Source organism: Solanum dulcamara, chromosome 8 (assembly GCF_947179165.1).
Source record: "Solanum dulcamara chromosome 8, daSolDulc1.2, whole genome shotgun sequence".
NCBI lineage: Eukaryota > Viridiplantae > Streptophyta > Magnoliopsida > Solanales > Solanaceae > Solanum > Solanum dulcamara.
The window spans coordinates 30,967,585-30,979,053 of NC_077244.1; positions in this window are offsets into that span (position 1 = coordinate 30,967,585).

The window sequence follows — 11,469 nt, forward strand, 5'->3', positions numbered from 1 at the left end:
GAAACTGATTCTGACTCTGAAACAGAATCCCAAAGGTTTGATTCTAATACAGGTAAATCAGATGCAGGTCTGAAAGCTATTACAAAAATAAGACCTCAGAGTTCTCATATATTAATAAAGCTTGTTATAAACAATGATTTTGTTCTTAACAAAATTGCCTTGTTAGATAGTGGTGCTGATAGAAACTGCATTGTTGAAGGATTGATACCTACAAAATACCTTCTAAGGGAGGAGTAACACTTTCTATCACCTGTTCTCGGGTGTACCATTTGCTAACGAGGACTTGGAGGGATGATTTGGTGTCATCAATTTGTCCTGAATGTTCAAACCACTTAAAGAATTCAATTTCAGTCTTGAATCTTTCCATATCCTTAAACCATTTATCTCTAAAAGAGGTTCTTTGTTCTAAGGAATAAGTGGCTTTGTACCATTCAACTTTCTTTTGGTGTTCAGGAAGTTTCCACCATTTGTTAATCTTCCTTTTGTCAGGTACAAAGGTATCTTCTGAGGTTAGGACACCTATGGAGTCTTTTTTCTTATGATCTGGTTTCATGTCGCTAAGAGTTGGACTAGTAGGGGTTGTTTCATAATAGACTTTAGGGATGGTTCCAGAGAAGTCTACTCCATGGACTTTTCCCTGTTCAATAGGTTCACTGGAAGAATCTTCTCTTTCCTCCCGGGGGCAAAAGGAAGAAGGTCTGGCAGAGGACATTCTTCTACTTGAAGAAGCTTGACTGTAAGAATTGGATCTTAAAAACTTAAGGTTAATAGATCCATCTGGAAATTGAATAACCTGGTCGATTTGGGATCTATCAGGTTGGATAGGTAAAGGGTTGGTAATGGAATCAAATTTCCATTCTTCGTCAGTTAAGATGTCGTCCCATTTTAGAAGCCTAGGGACGAAGGTAGTACTGTGCTCTTGGTTTGCTTCCATGAGCATAGTGACTCCTTTGACGCTAGTTGATATAGCCTTTGGGGCTATAGTGGTTTTCATTAGCTTGTAATATACCCTATATATTACAGCTATTTCTCTGGTGTCGGTTTTACTGTTCATATTCTTGGTTTTGACATTAAGTGTCAAGGTATCCATAATGTTTGGATCATGGATATCTACCGAGAAATTAGGATAACAATTAAAGTATACCGGGCCATTGGCGAGGTTACTTTCTAGGACTCCTAACAGAGAATCATCAAAGTTAAGCAGTCTATCGTCTCTAAGTAATAGACAAATAGGGATATTCAGACCTTTACGGAAAAGAGGTTTAACAGCTACTTGTACAAGACCAATATGAAGGAACTTAAACTCCTTCTGATATCTATGGATATCATTAGCAATTAATAACTTGATAGTTTCAAGGCAATTATTAATAGCAACAGTAGACTCACAAGTCTTAATATTATATTTTTTAAAGAGTGAAAAATTACCTAATTGGTAAATCTTTTCAAAAGGTTCTTTCGGGATAGACCAATTTTGTAAATCGTTTTCTACCTTAGAGATAGACAAGTTGACACTATTAACAGTATACTGATGATTATTCATTTGAGAAACATGCCTTTGATTATATTATGCAGGATGATAGATGAGTAGTAATAGTAAGTTCTTAATAAAATTATGAACAAATTATAAAACATATATTTCTAAGTCTGAAAGCATAACTATGGAATTATAACACGGATTTTACATTAAAGATTTTGGATTTTACAAGAGTCTAGTCAAACAAACCACCTTACAGTCTAAGACGCCTACCATCGGCTAGAGGACTGTCTGTCGGCATCGGAACTATTTGACAAGAATTCTTCACCTCACTTTAATCACCAGAAATAATCTCCATACTTATTTTTTTAAGACTAAGAGATTTATGCATTATAATTAAGACATAATAATACAAAGAACTTAATTATTACTACTAATTTATCAAAGCATAAATATAATCTAGGCAAAGATTATTTAGCTATGCATAGCTACTAAATACAGTAACATGGCTCTGATACCATAAAAAGGTTCGTAAATACAGTAAGTAAAATAGTGAGTGCAACAGAGTAAACAGAGTAAACTTACTGGAATAACAAAGTTGAATGATTTATTGATGAAGCGGAAGCATTACAAACATTGTTACAGATGAGCAAGACTAAGAGAAATTTTTAGTGTAAATTTTCTGATGCCTTGTAATGAAATAATACAAGTCTTTATATAGACTTAAAGAGATAATGGGAATCCAAAAGGCCTTCTTCTGATTGGCTGTTGAGGATTACCTTATCTTTGAAAGGGGTCCATTGGTTAGTGGATGTCTTTCTTCATGGGTCCACTTCTTTTTGAGTGGTCAAAAGCTTGTCGGGAGCCTGTTTTTCTTTTCCGAATAAGTTAAATAACTTTCGGTGTAGTGGGGTCTATTTTGATTAAATACTGTTGATATCTGCTCATGTGGGAAGAGAAGTGTCCTTTTCAATGGGTTTTTTGAAAGGAGAAGCTTTGAGGATATTTTTTCTATAGGGAATGCTAAGTCCTTCTAAGGGAGGAGTAACACTTTCTCGTGCACAGTCAGGGGTTAAGCAACACCCCCAAGCCTTAACATAAATAATTAAAATAAAAATACAAGGAGGGGGACATAAACCTTACCTCCGATCCTATGGTGGTTCATAAGTCGGCTAACCTATTAAGGTCGGCTAACTCATCCCCGATATAAAAAGAGACTAAATATAACTAGAAAGCAGTAAACCTGTGAGAGGTGGGAGCCTCGTGTAGGGTCTGTTCCCATAAAAAAAAAAAAAAGTAACATCCTAAATATCTTGTAACCTCCTGTTTATAGATGTGGTGTACAACACACCGATAAACAAGACTCTACTAAACACGGTCTGTAGACATTCCAAGGACGAACTGCTCTGATACCACTTCTGTTATGACCCAACCCCGTAGGCCGCGATTGGGGTCCGAACTGGACCCCCTTATGCGTATCTATCAGCTACCCTTAAGTTGAACCATGTGTGATGTGATACCATACACAAACCCCAATGGGTGAAAAACTTCTTTTCATAAACCTATAGTCTCATTCACCTGTATCATAACAGGAAAAGGCATGCGAGCCGACGAGGCTACCACACCATGAAAATATTTACAACACGTCGTATGAGCGAAACTGAAACAAACTTAGAAATAACCCACATACACATGTCTACAGACCTCTAAGAGTAATAACTGCATCATATGGCGGGACAAGACCCCGTCATACCCCTAAATATATTAAATATATATATTAAATGACCAGTATCAAAATTAGGCTCCAGGACAGTGAAGCACTTCCGACATAGCTGAGAGGAACTCCTAAGCTGACCAATCTCTAACATGAACATCTGTACTTGCGGGAATGAAATGCAGCCCCCTAGATAACGGGGGGTCAGTACGACATATGTACTGAATATATAAAGCATAACATATCATAACTGAAACAACAACTGAAATGGGGATACAGAAAACATGTATAACAGTTAACAGATTACTGTACCTGCAGCTTAGGACATGCAGTCATATACCTTATCATATCCTGTACCCGAACCTCTAGTGAACTCGATATCATAATCGTTTCATCATAATCATGACCGGCCCTTTATGGGATGCAGTGATTGATCATTGCATCATATATCATGCGCAGCCCTTCATGGGATGCAGTGAATAATTATTTCATCATATATCATGCCCGGCCCTTCATGGGATGCGGTGAATTTATCATGCCCGGCCCTTCATTGGACGCGGTGACTTTATCATGCCCGACCCTTTATGAGATGCGGTGAATAATTATTTCATCAAATATCATGCCCGGCCCTTCATGGGACGCGGTGAATTTATCATGCCCGGCCCTTTATGGGATGCGGTGAATAATCATTTCATCATAAATCATGCTCGGCCCTTCATGGGATGCAGTGAATTTATCATGCCCGGCCCTTCATGGGACGCGGTGAATTTATTATTCCCGGCTCTTCATGGGATGTGGTGAATAATCATTTCATCATATATCATGCCCGACCCTTCATGGTACGCGGTGAATTTGTCATGCTCGGCCCTTCATGGGACGCGATGAATTACGTATTAACAGCCTGCACGAGTAAAGTAACGAGGAACCATATGCAATTAGTTCATTCTCTGAGATTTGGTATAACAACCGTCATGGATTATCATTTGAAGATCAAAACTATCATCGTCTCATGTATCCTCTAACTTCCATTAGGGGCCACATCGACGGAGTCTCAAGAGTCCTAGGCTTCTATTAAGGTAATACCAAACGGCTTATGCAATCGGAGACACTAGTCATTATAGAGTTCTTAGGCATGAGAGCTCATACATTCAGTTAGTATTCGTCATATAGGAACTCGAGGGTAGCTGTTCAACTACTTCAAGAACTTCGATATTAAGAAATGAATAGGAGTTATAGTTCATGCTTCCCATGCATCTGGTTACTATTTCTTGTATAGAAGGATTGAGGGTGATAGCTCAGCTACCTTAAGAGCCTTAGAATTTAAAATTGAACACGAGTCAATAGGCTCTACATATATTACCTTTTATCCTATAGAAACCTTAAGAAGGCAATAGCTCAACTATTACAGGAGTTCTACCATTTTGAAGTGGATAAGAATTATGAACTGTACTCAGAGCTTTACGAATGGAACTATCCCCAAGTTCCATATACAAACCATTCATAACTTATATCTAAGACATGCCAAAATAAAGAAGAATAGTTTTACCTACTTATGCCAAAAATATGTCAAAAGAAAGGTTCGCATACCTGTTATGGGTTAGTCTTTGTCTCGGTCGCCTTGTCTTCCCGTGAAACCTAGGTAACATGAAATCAATGCGAATATCAACCTCTTTATACCTTTCAGCGTCTTACATTACTGAAGAGTATTCATAAACCCCATTCCCTTGCTCGTCTTCTCGACTAGTTCCTTAACTAGTTAAGGCGTTAACGAAAATCGGACAGCACCTCCCCTATAATGTGCCCTATCTGAATTCCCAATTACATACCTAATTACTACAGACAACAAAAAACAACAACCTTCAGCTCATATACAAGTAAAACATGGAAACATTACACAATATAAACTCCACCCGACTTGCTGAAAATTGTAATACCAAAATAGGGTTTCTAGTCTTTGTTTCGCAAAACCTTTAATTATACGAAATGAGGAGTCGTGTGGCTGAAACCATAAGCACACAAACCCCTTTTAAAATACATTTAGGAGCTGAAACAAATCACCAAACACCTGCAGCATCACCCCACACGCACAACACCCCATTTCTACTATAATTTAACTACGATGACTTCACTTTTGATTGTTTCTATTGTCGAGCATTTCCACGACCTTTTTTATACTTAAAGAAGTATAAAAGGTATATTATACCCTACATAAATACCCCATAAAGTACAAATTTAAAGGATAAGTCTTACCATACCCGAAATTAGCCAAAACGCGCCAAAACTTGCGTCGGAACTTCTCTAGTCTCGCTGAAAATGTGTGGACTGTTTGCTGTCCGTTTGGTGATGCTCCAAACCCTAAATTCACATTAATCACACACTAATAACATGTCCAAATCCTTGAAAAAACGTGGGATAAGAGAATCAAGCCATAGCTTATCATATGGCTTTCCAAACTTGCTGAACATTAACTTCGGAACCTCCTTGACGCGGCTGAAATGTTGTGGCTGGTTGTTACTCGTTTTTGCTGCCCCAAATAGGTAATTTACGTTATTAAACACATACTCTTGATAAAATAATACCTTATCTAATTAATTTCTAGAGAGAAATTGGGACTTACCTATTTTTTTCCTCCAAGCCGTCACGTTTTTCTCTCCTATTCTAGGGTTTGCTTTTCTTTTTGTTTGCTGAAGTTTAAGTGCAGGAACTGAACTTAAGACATGATATACAGGTATATATGTGGTCCTAGGAGGTGACACGTGTCATTCCCATAGGGTGACACGTGTCCAGCCCCTATTGGACAACTGATCCATGCCTTACCCATAGGCTGCCACATGTCCTTGTGGGCCCCACCTCCAAGTAGGTGGGTCACCTACTTTACCCTAAGTAGGTGGGTCACCTTCTTTTTTGAGGTGCTGCTATGTGTCGCTCCTCCATTGCTTTCCACGTATCGTCTTTTCCCCTTCCTCGTGGGTTCGTAATCTCATCTTATTTTAAGAGCCTATGTAATTCATGCTACATAAGCTTGGTATGTCCTCAAGTAGATCAAGTATGTAAGACTTCTAATTTAGTAGCTTACGTAGGTAAATTGAGTCCTACAACTTATTACTTGGCTTTCAATTCCTTTCGGATTCTTATGACCCTATTTTCAACCTTCTCTACTATGGGGTATCACATTTGTCTTTTCTTAAAGTCGTTTGATAGTGTCGTAGCTTATCCGGCTCACATGATAATGTCTAAAGAACTTAAAAGACATTCCGAGCTCGAGAGTGTGGGGTGTAACAACATAGTCCCTCATACCTATGTTACCTTGTTGAAGATTGGTGAACTCCAACACCTTGACTTCACTTAGCTCAAGAGGGAAAAAGCGATCAAGAAAAGCAAGTTTGAAGACTTCCCAATCAATTGGTCCTTCGTCCATCTTCTCAATCTTCCATTGAATATACCAAAATTGAGAAACACTCTTGAGTTGGTAAACCACCAACTCACTTTATCTTCAGACATTATCCCCATAATGCTCACTATCTTATATACCTCATCAATGAACTCTTGAGGATCCTCATTAACTTTTGAACTATGAAACTTATGAGAGTTCATTCTTGGAAAATTTCTTACCTTTGAAGTTGGAGTTGGAGCATTAGAAGGAGAAACAACCCCTTGGTTTGCCATAACTTGAGCTAGCATAGTGATAGCAGTTCAGAACTCCATATTAGATACTTGGTCGGGTAGGGGATGTCTAGAGGGAGAGGAGGAAATTTTTCCTCGTTAGCATTGATCCCTTTATACATAGGTGCTCTTCTTGGAGGTATTTCTGAAAATTGCAAAGAAAAATCGTTAAGGAAAACAAGTCTTAGAGTGTACAGATGTGGTAAAATGTATTTCCTAAAATGTATTATAGACTCATATTCACAGATGTGGTGCTTTCACATTTATGAATAAGTATCTATTTGATGCGGCATATTGGACTCTCTTGGACATATTAACCCTTGTGCTTGTACTAAGTTTGTCACGACCAGACCTAGGGCCTAGTCGTAACATGACGATTGAAACCTCGAAGGGCTCCAAGCAAGCCTCTAGACTTATCATAAGCATACATAAGGTAAAGTAAGTACAGAAATAACATAAGTAGAGTCTAAACCATGATAATAGGATGAAATGTAAACTTGACCACATAGACTCGATAACATAAGTCCAATAATACCTTTACTACATAAGACGGGCAGGGGCTAAGACATGTCCCTAGTTCACCCTCAACAATAATGTAAACAAAGTCTTAACAAAGAAATAATTTATAAATCTCCCTCGATGGATGAGGACTCACCAAAATCTTCACCAGATAAAAGCTCTACTAGCCACATGTGGGAATATGATTTTCAACCCTACATTATAAGATAATGTAGGCAACAATATACGTTTGTATGTTTGAGTATATTAAGTATAAGGGCATGACATGGAATATAAATCATAAGATGCAATGATCAATCAATGTACATGATAAGGGAGAATAACTAAACTCATGAGAAAACCATAATGTCATGATCCAAACTAGGTCCAAGCCATGACACGGTGATCAGGATGTGAGGGACCCCCACCAAAAAGTCTTAACATACATCGCATGTAATATAAGTGGAAGTGAAAGCCCAAGGGAATGGGTCTAAGGGATAGAAAATGCAATAGGTGTCAACCCGGAATACATCACATAATGTCTAAAAATTCCTCTAGTGTTTAATGAGGGCTTAGGGAAAGCTTATAGCTCACCCGAATCAAGTAAAGAAAAGTCAAGTAAACAATGAGAATGAAATTCATGTCCTCTATAGAATAAGGATGGTCGTGAGTGTCGTCCTCCCTAACATTATGAAACAAGAAAGACAAAATATGCATTAGTACATAGATGGTACTAAGTATATGAGATATGCATGAACAAGTAAAGGTGCGTGAACAATATGACATAGATGCATGACCATCATAATGAACATGAGGAAAACTTTAAAATTATTTGAAAATATATGAAACTCGTGGTCAATGCATATCATAAAACTCGTAGCATAATTTTCAACTAGTGTAGGATAAGACCGTTAACCAATATCTTAAGACCATGTGAACTATAACATGGAAAACCCTCATCAACAAGGGGGATTCTACTATGCCAAGGTATACTCCTCATTGTACTCAACTCAACTCAACTCAAGTGTTCTATATGTATATCCACTAGCTAGGCCATAAAGGCAATCCTATGTGGGCAACGTAGTTTGGGACTTTATGTTGCTACTAGGATTCCTTTAGGTAACTAAATGTCTTATCGGACTGAACTCCACCTATAATTCCTCTCGGTGTTTAGTTAATATCCCAATGGAATTCATTAAAATGTGATCTTAAACATTATAGGTAAATATAGTAACTACCTATCAATCCATCTTTATAAAACATATTAGGAATATCTCATTAACATTAGTAATTCATAGGAATCCATAACCTTTGTGAGAATTTTCCTAATCACCATCTTTAAACATGATTGTGTGAGAATTGTACTTATCACACCATAATAGCTTTCTTAGATCATAATTGATCATCATTATAACTTCATTATTAAATCATAATCTCAACTTTATTCATGAAAACTTTCTGTTAAACATCATTGAACTCATAATCAATCCATGAAAATCATCTTTAACTTTATAATCATATCTTAGAAATATCTTTATGCACAGGCATTCATAATACAACCTAAAATCATGCAATTCATTTGGATAAATACTTAGAATAAATATTGATAACATTTCAAAATAAAATTAAAACAGCCTAATGCAATTCATCAAAACTAGGGTTCATAAACCAATTTCAAATTGAAGAAAAATTTGAGAAAACTTTGGGACTCCATGGGTGAAAGGAACCCATGGGTCAATCCCCACATACCTTGAGTGGATTCACTTAGAATTGAAGAAGAAACCTTGGTGAAATCTGAAACCCTAGCTTGAGACTTGGATAGAAACCTTGAGAGAGTTGAGTTCTTGCCTTAGTGAATTTTAGAAGAATGATTTAGAATGAGGGAAATTTCAAAGGATTGGTTAGATATGGGCTTTAACTTAGCCATAATTGTGTCTAACTTTATTGAACAAAATATGGAAAATAACACAAATGCCCTTCATTATAACTAGATTTTGACCCTACGAATACTTTTCTATGAGTCATAGAAGAAATGATGAGTCGTCAAGATGACTTCTCCTGTAGATCTGAGAAAAGGGCTTGAATTCAAGTCTCTGAAGTTTGCATATGAGTCATTTTTATGACTGGTCTTCACAACAATGAGTCATCATTTGGACTCATCCTGCAGGCCTTGAACCCTATAAACTTGGATTCTCTGAACCTTCACTTATGATTCGTGATTACGACTCATCATCTTGACCACGAGTCATCAACTCGACTCGTCTTACAAGCCTGAAAACCTACAAGTTCACTAAACTCTCAAATTTGATTACGATTCCTCCTCACCACTCGTCAATAGGGGGACGACTCATCTTGTTGAGTCGTAGGAACTCCTTTAGAGACTTGTCCTGAACAAGTTCAAGGACAACTTCCACGACTCGAACCTCAAACGAATCATAGAGTAGGTTTTAGATTTGAAATATATTCCCTTTTCTTGAGATTTCTCCTTCGTTCTAACTTTTTGAATTTTGGGGCCTTACAATATCTCCCCCATGGGAGCATTCTTCCTTGAATGAGATTTAACTTATCATAGGTAGGACATGGAAAGAGGAATAATAGCCCAACATGAACATGATGACACATTGTAATGCATAGATCATGAAAACTTCAATCTTTAACATAAAACATGACTTTAAAATCATTTATCATGAACATGCATGCATATGAATGACATAGGAGGAACTATAAGAGTCCAATTACCTTGATTAAGAACAACTTACTATGTTAAGATTAAGTAGAGGAAAAGAGGTAGGGTATCATTTAATCATATTCCCCTTCACTTCCCAAGTAGCACTTTCTACTTGTTGATTCGTCCATAGTACTTTAACGGATGCAACTTCTTTGTTTTCTTAGCTTCTTAACTTGCCGGTCTAAGATTTCTAGTGGAAACCCCTCATAAATCAAATTCTCTTCAACACTGACATCTTCCAATGGGTCAATGGAATTCAGATCACCCACAAACTTTCTCAACATAGACACATGAAACATCGGGTGAGCCATAGCTAATTTGAAAGACAAATAAAACTCATAAGCCAAATTTCCAACACGTCTCAATATCTTATAAGGCCCAGCATATCTAGGACTTAGTTTCCTTTTCTTGCCAAAATACATTACACCCTTCATGGGAAAACCCTTCAAATAGACCCAATTATCCATCTCAAATTCAAGGTCTGTTTTCCTAACATCAGAATAAGACTTTTGATGACTTTGAGCCGTCTTCAACCTCTCACTTATGAGTATCACCTTCTTCATGACATCTATTACCAAATCTGGATCAATCAAGTCCATCTCATGTACTTCAAACTATCTCATTGGGTGATAAAGTTTCAATTAGGGATGAATCTAACCAAAATAAAAAGTGGAATTAAACAACAAAAATGTAAGATAAATGAGAAATAAGGGATGAGAAAGGAACAAAGAAGGGGTAATTGAATACATAATTAACCAAGGGAGAAGGCTTGAATTCAATGTAAAAGAAAAACTTACTTGAAATCCACAAATAAGTGACTCAATATGAAATCAAGAACAAGGAGTCTTCAATCAACAATAGGAATCAACCCATCAACTAAGATACACTAACCTAGACTAACCTAAAGGGATTCCACCCTTGAACTACACTATTTTAAGAATTTCTTTATTCCACATCAAAAAATCTATCCCTAAAATGAAAAGACCACTATTTATCTAAAGGAAATAAATAAGACATGTTCTTTTACAATTTTACCCTTAATGAGATAAGGGACTTGTTTGATTGTCTTGTTATGTGAATTCTTGAAATTAAGGAATGGCCACTTGTACACATAGCCTAATTTATCCATCCTCTTTCTTTGACTAGACTTCAATGCATTGTTTGTCTTCCTTTGGTATACTTCAAGATCCTCCAGAGCTTCCTTTCTCATGAATACTACTTGTAGTTCTTAGAGCTCTTTTGCTTGACTATACACGTCGTTATCACCAGGGAGTTACACCTTCTCCCATATAAGGCTTCAAAAGAAGTTATTAGGATGCTAGAGTAATAAATATTATTGTAGGCAAACTTAGTCAATGGTAAATGCTCATCCTTACTTTCTTTAAAATCAAT